Below are 7,452 nucleotides of genomic sequence, written 5' to 3' on the forward strand. Positions count from 1 at the left end.
TTAACGAGCTTTTCCTCGGCAAAAGCGTCAAAATACATATCAAAAATAAGGTTCGTCTGCTAACTCAGGAACAGGCGAAACAACCCATAATACGGGTCTAATCGAATATCAACGACTGGGTAACGAAACTTCTATTAAAAATATAATAGAACGATTCGAAGTTACAATCTAACGATCTTTTCCTTGCGCGCTATTCGGTTCGAATTTAGAAAATGGACAATTCTCACGCAACTGTGAGACACTGTTGAACGCAGTGTTCTATTTGTAAATAAGTACTAAACAGTGTTTCGTACTTTACTTCATCTAAATGGTTTTGAAGAGGGAAGCGAGAGAATAGTGCACGCGAGATTATCATCAGTAAATCACGAGAGGATTATCAAAGCTACTCGACTTTACCAGATAGCGGATTCGTCACGACGGTGGCGGCGGCTATTGTCACGAGAGTGAAAGACTGGGAATCTAGGGCGCCTGCATCATTCCGCCTAGTTTTTAGAAACACGCGATTAACTTCTTTACCGTCGGATATGCAGCCTGAGATAACAAGTCCGTTGAACGCTGTAAAGTGTTTCAAGTGTTTAAACGAGCTCGGAGAACCGCGATATAAGTTTTTGTAATACAACGACGACGACGTGGCAAGGATCCAAATTTAAAAATCGTCTTCCGAAATCGGCGCACTTGGCGGTACACCAAGTTTCTACAACGATTCGTGTAAGCCACGAAAACACAGGCTTGCTAATTTTCTGCAGCAAACAAATATGCGATGGTTAGTATCGGGCCTATACTTTATTCTCACCTTTTCGTTTCCCATTTTATGCGAAGAGATGAAAATACAGATTTCAAATCGGTAAAGAGGGCATCGAACGTTGTGTATGGAAATCTTCTTGTGTCAGTATTATGCCTGCTGTTGGATTTCTCGAGTACTTACCCTTCCTAGGGGTATTATCAACGATTTTTCGTGGAGTGCAGTGCTCTTGGCATAAAGGAAAATCGTAAATGTTCATTACGAAAAGATTTATTGCACCCTTTAGCAGCGGCACGTAATATGGAATGCGAAATTATTCCTCAAATAAACTATACCTCGGTGAGGTACACCACGGGTTTTGTAATTTCCGTGCTAGATAAAATTTGAAGAGCTTAATCTCTTCGAACGGGAATTAGCAGAACTTTACGACGGGGTAATAGAATTGAATTATCTGATTTGTACAAACCGTTTCCTCGGGTAAAATAAGCATCTGGCCAAAAATTCACGCAAGTCCCGAACAATTATTTCCAGCAGTTTTGATTATCGTCTAGACTCTAGTTCGATCAGATTTTTTTCGTGAGTTAAATTATATGTTCGATTGGATCGAGGCCGTGGAACACATGAGGAGGTAAGGCCTTAACCGTAACACGTACACCGATCTTATACACACACGTGAGCACAACACGGTGTCGCACATTTCCACGAAACTTTTACATAATCCTGCTCAACTAGGTGGACACGAATCTCCGATTTGTCGGGGTAAATCGTAGCTCGTAAAATAAAATTGGCCTGGCCTCCTTCTGTTCTGCATAAATTACATCGATTCATGGAAACGTGGGCATCGAGGGTTGCTTATTTTTGTACCTCATCGCTATTCGAGCAAACAACCCCCCTCGTATTCGCTTCGTTGCACTTTTGCCCCGCAGAGTGTTTGAAGAATGAGAGAGAGAAGAATAGAATCCGTCGGTGAGGAGGCCGAAAAATTTGATGAATAGCTAGTCGATTCGATCGCTCGGTCCATCGATAAAAGAGAAATTAAAATGGGGGAAAAAAAAAGAAACAAACAACTCGTTCCAAGTCAGAGCAAACTTTCAAGGGGTACCTCAGAATTTTAATTGTTACTTTTAATTAATTGGGTGGCAGAGACCGCCGCCTCCGCGACGCGAGGGTTGGGTGAATTGTCCCTGGGGTGAGACCCTCCCTGCGAAATTGCACGCCTTTAAAATATTCCCCAGATCAGCGAAGCCAGCGCGTCAGCCTATTTACCCTTTAACGACCTCGGAATCCATCAATCAAAGTCAAAGCTCAGACTTGGTAGCTAACGTAAACACACAGCCCAGATTCCTCATTGGTTACACGGGGATGCCTCGATACGTACAACGCGCGCCTATAAGACGAGAACTCGCGAGCAAACATTTGTTTCGCTCACAGAAAACACGCAGTGAGTCCCGCACATCCTCGGCATACATGTATATAGGTATACACCGATCACATAATCGGCGCCTCGGGTATACGAAGAGCAAAAAGCTCGACTTATCGCGTGTGGCTCGAAAGCTGCAAGCTGCGTCATGGGAACGCGAGATCCGTGATCACGGTGAAAAATTCACGTGCTACTCAGAGAGTGATTACCTCATGCCGGGGTTCCTGAATTAGAGAAATTGAATTCGAAGCACGTGAAATTTCTGGTTTACCCAGTCGTATGGATTTGGTCCGATGACGACACGGACGGGTTACCTCACGCCTCGAAACACCCGCGTCTTGGTTCCTTATCGATTCCAGGTATAACAGGTGACACTTTCTCTCCGACAAAGGACTCTCTCCCTGTCACGAAACACACTGTAGGGGAAAAATAATCTTCTCGACCACCCAGGGAGCGGGAGGTATTGAAATGAAAAATGAAAATGGTACCGGACGAAAGCGTCTGTTGCAGTGACGCGAGTGATCGGCGCCGACTTGTTTCGGATCACCTACGATCTTATACGTCAATCTGGATGATATAGACGCGAATTGGATCGGATGGTTTCCAGCCTTTTCTTCCGTACGTTCACTTTAATTGCTCTTTGAAGGGTCTGAAGTATTTCTGTTGTCTTCCAGTCGATTCCATTCCGCCCTCCGGTGCTGCAGCTCGTTATTGAACTCGCTGAACTTTCAAATCGCGTACGACTTGAAATAATAAGCGAATCCGAGATCGTTGCCACGGTTTCATTCCCGTTGGTGGAAATATCACGAGGTTTCGAAGAAGCTGTTCCTCCCCGTGCGAAAACACCTCAACGACGAGCGTTTGAATTTCCTGTCGACGCTTTTGCCCGAGCTCGCCCGAGTTCCTTCGGATCTTTATGTACACCGAGACGATCGTGGAAGCGGAAACCTACGAATCTGGGGCTTGACTCGGCGAGGGAAACATCGACCGCGAATCCGGTAGTTTTTAGGAGTCACGTTTCGAATTCGACGCTTATTGTAAACCGGCCGTTTACCGCGGCACCTCATTTTTACGTCACTATAGGTCTGCGGAAAGATCGGCATTTAGACCGGAAATATCCCTGTCGTATAATATTCGATACGTATGTGCATCCAGAAGAAAAGGTTTTTCCGTTATTCGAACGCGCTGATTTTCTCTCGCGTATCTTTCTTGGCAGCCGGTAGCGTTGCGCTGTATTCATTCCATGCACACTTATTTCAGGATGAAAATAAAAAAATTGGACGAAACATTTTTTTTCCTTTACTGCCTTCCTAATCGGCTGGCCTTCGGCAAGTTTCCTACACTCAAATTTTTCATCCGTATCTTATTTCCGATATCCAAAAGATAACGGCATGCGTGGCTTTATGTATCCAAATACGCATGTTAAAAAAACGTGACTTTGCGTCTCTTATCGAAATAGGTCGTTCGTTATAGGCGGTTGAACAACGATGATACGGTTTCTTTCATGCAAATCGCCGCTTTGTTTGCTCGTATAATACATGGGTATTTGAATTTTTTGTTATACACATTGATTGCTAGAAATTTATAATGTCCTACCCTTTGTATATTAATTTTCGATCGCAAGCTTATTTGCAAATTTGCAATTAATTGAATCTTTGATGAAAACTCTTACATCAAAGAAATTAATTTGTATAACTCATGTAACTAAAAGTTTTAAATTTAACGAATAATTCCATGTACAGTGTTAAGATGCTTTTGAAACCGCGGAGTATTGTCAAACCCGATTACTTTATCCGTGGAGAGTGAGAATAATTGAAAGAACAGATAGAACAAATGGTTAAAATAACAGGAAGAAACGTTGAACAGTAAATAGAGAGGAGAATTCAGATAGAACGGAGAAAAGAAATCTCTCCCGAAAAAGAGGGAATAAAAGAAAAATATGAGGATTGACGGCGATATTAGAGATGATTCATATACGCGCAGGGTTCGTACGTGTGAGTTTATACGTATACATCGATATAGAGCCTGCAGCGAGGTCGAACGGAAGTTGGAGCGCGAAAATAGAATCGAAGAGCTTGAAGCGGGGGAAGTAATAGATCCGAAGAATACCTTGAAGGCTGGAAGAGGAAGTGCAAGAGCTGGAATAGCTGGGGCTGCCGGTTCGCGCCGAGCTATGATTATTACACTTGCGGATAGTGTACGGCCTTTGCTTTCCGCAGATCAATCTTCTGATATTAGCTATACCTGCCCTATACTCGACGCCGTCTTACCGTAAACCAATATCTCTAAGGAATGGATAATGCAACATACATATATTTCCACCGCTTCTATACCTACGGCACGTATATATATAACGGCGCCTTTGTCGTGTTTTGCGCGAAGATAATTATTCAGGGGTTAATTGCCTTGGTAAATTATTCCTGGATGGACGATTCATCAAATTAAGTTTCATTACAGACGGATGATCGCCGTGGCACCATCCGGCCTAGCTAGATCACGAACCGACTCCTGGGTCGAATAGAGATTGTATTTTCGCTGAAATCGGGGTCGGAAGGATACAAGAGAATTTAGGCCGTCGATCAAACACTCGTAACGCGTACAGACACGAGTTCGGATACTCGTTGCCATATTTCCTCAAACGAATAGGTATACCTACGTCGAGGAAACGCGTTCGACACAAATTCTTGCAACGCAGATATCCGTGATTGGAAATTCTGTAACCGCCGCCTAATTTGGCGCGAGTGAACCTATCGAAATGACTTTGTTTGACCCAAGATGCAAGAAGACAACCTTTTCAAGTCCAGAATTATTCAGTCGTAAAACATCTCCTCAAAGCTTTCAGAAGTAACTTGAACGGCGTTTTCGTATCACTCAGATTCAATTTCCTCTTCAGGGACGCGTACGACGCGATAGAATTTTTCTGCAGTTTAAAGATTTGTAATAAGCGGCCACAATCACGTGCGAAACTTTTGGTCTGGTTCTCGATGCTGGACAACGATCCGTTCATATTAGGTCGACTGATGCTAGCCCGATTTCCCTCACCAGAATCGAACTGCAGTCGTTACTGAAATTTCTGAAACGTCTATAAATCGATTCGACCTGAAGTATATCGGGTAATAAAGTGCATGACTTTGAGGAAAATGAAAAAGTACGACTAATGATTCGAACTTTGAAGCGGGATGATAAAAAAATTAATCGAACGGGACGGAAATATAATATTGTATACTACTAACTGATGCAACCGACTACACGTGAAGGTATCATTTCCCAGTTTTGACGATTGCAACTTAAGTCTTGTCTGTCTACTCATTAATTCATAACTAACTCGCCGTCGTGACTACGATGAGAAATAATAATATTGCGCTTGAAGTTCCACATCTGTTGGAGAAAATTCCGCTCTTGTACTTTTTATTGATCATAAAAATTCTATCTCATGTAGAAACGGTTGAACTCTGAAAATTTTCAAAGAATTTACTCCATTCCCAAAATCATCTGGATAAGTTTAAGCTGGATAAATCAAATCAAGGCTCCCCAATGACTCGCGTAGTGTTATTTCAGCGTGGATCAAAAGTTTCCGAGATATAAATATGCACAGTATTATAAATATGGAATCAAGTTAAAGCGCAATTGGTTTTCCAGTGTCGGTGTTTCTAGAAATGGATTCCCTCTCGCTGATCGAGCGTTTTATTGCGTTAAACCGTTTCGTCCTGAATTTAGAATTTTGCTTTTATTATCGGAATAAATTACGGCGTAATCCGCGGTCCATATGTGCTTCGCTGAAACGTTTCACGTATTGTTTCACGTAGCGCGAGCTGTTTCAAGTGGAGCTATTCAAATACGAGTATATTTTACCGCGAAGAGATTTGCGATAGCAGAGCAAGACACACGCTGCGTGTTTCGGCTCGCTAATCTCCGTTGCACCATTGAACACGCATTTTTCTTATTATTCGTATCGGCCAGAGGTCGAGTAGAACCACACTATTATTGTCACATTCAAACTGAATAACCGACTCCTTCAATCTTACACACAGCGACTTAAACTTATCTACATTCAGCTGATAAAAAAATCGCGAAATTTGCGTGCCCCAGAACAGTTTGTATAATCAAGACTAATTTGTTGTCACGCACTTCATCGATTATTCACAATGTAGATTTTGCCGATACGCATCGTCATCTCCGCGATTATTTAGTTGCAAGCCGCTAAACTACTCGAAATCCTTCGATCCGCGATAAACTGTGAGTTTCTTTTTGAACGACTACCGTCAGACTCCGATATAGCTAACCACAATACCTTAAAAAAATATTGTGCAAAAAGTGCATTATTGTTACAGCAGAATCTAGTTTGCGGCTCTTCTGTAAGGAGCACCATTATTTTTTATCACCTCCACATCGCCGTGCTCATTTGGCTTTATTCCCGATTCCACCGAAGTTCGGGTGACTCAGGGCTGACCAGAACGAGAATTACTACTGCGCTCGCATCGCACGTACATTTCTACTTTAGGACGGTTAAAATGTGTCTTACAGGTCTCAAGGTGCTTTGAGTGATCGAAAACTAAGCACGGCTATAAGATCAGATAAGGATATAAGCGTTTCTCAACCACTGCTTGACAGTGTACCGAAGGTCGGATCGATCGTTTTTAAAATTTATATCATTATACGTCCAGAGACATCCAGTCCGATAACTCGAAAACGGTGGTAAGATGATTAGTACGGGTTGAACGTGACAGCAGATTTTATTGTAATTAGCGTGCTGCCGTCTGTCGACTCGAGTCTTGAGTATTAGCAGCGCCCCCATGCTTGTCAGTAATTACAATATCGACTGGCTCGAGAATAGCCAGATATTATGACATCGCGATCAGTATCTCGTTACAACGAGCACCAAGGTATTCAAATTTATCCAGACGAGGATGAGGTGTGTTGAAAGGAACAGCAAAAAAAAGAAAAAAAAAAAAAAGAAAAAATGGGAACTCCAGTTATTAAATTGGATTACATACGTCCAGTAGCAATTGTCATTTGGAGATCTTTCACGGCGTTCTAAGCTGAGAAAATATCGATGTGCATGAATGCGAGTTGAATATAATTCCCGGAATCTCACTAGTCACTATTTCAATTTGCCAATTAGATGGCCAGTGAGGTGTGGTGTCACAAAGGTGGTGTCTATGAGATACGTATACGTGTTTAATAATAGACAAAAATCAAAGTGCATCGTGCAGGCGAAAGGCATTCCCCGAAACGGAATCGCTGCTAAAGGCTGACTGCACAGTGGAGTTTACTACTAGCAGATGTTAAC

The sequence above is a fragment of the Neodiprion fabricii genome, chromosome 1 (genome assembly GCF_021155785.1).
Source record: "Neodiprion fabricii isolate iyNeoFabr1 chromosome 1, iyNeoFabr1.1, whole genome shotgun sequence".
Taxonomy (NCBI): domain Eukaryota; kingdom Metazoa; phylum Arthropoda; class Insecta; order Hymenoptera; family Diprionidae; genus Neodiprion; species Neodiprion fabricii.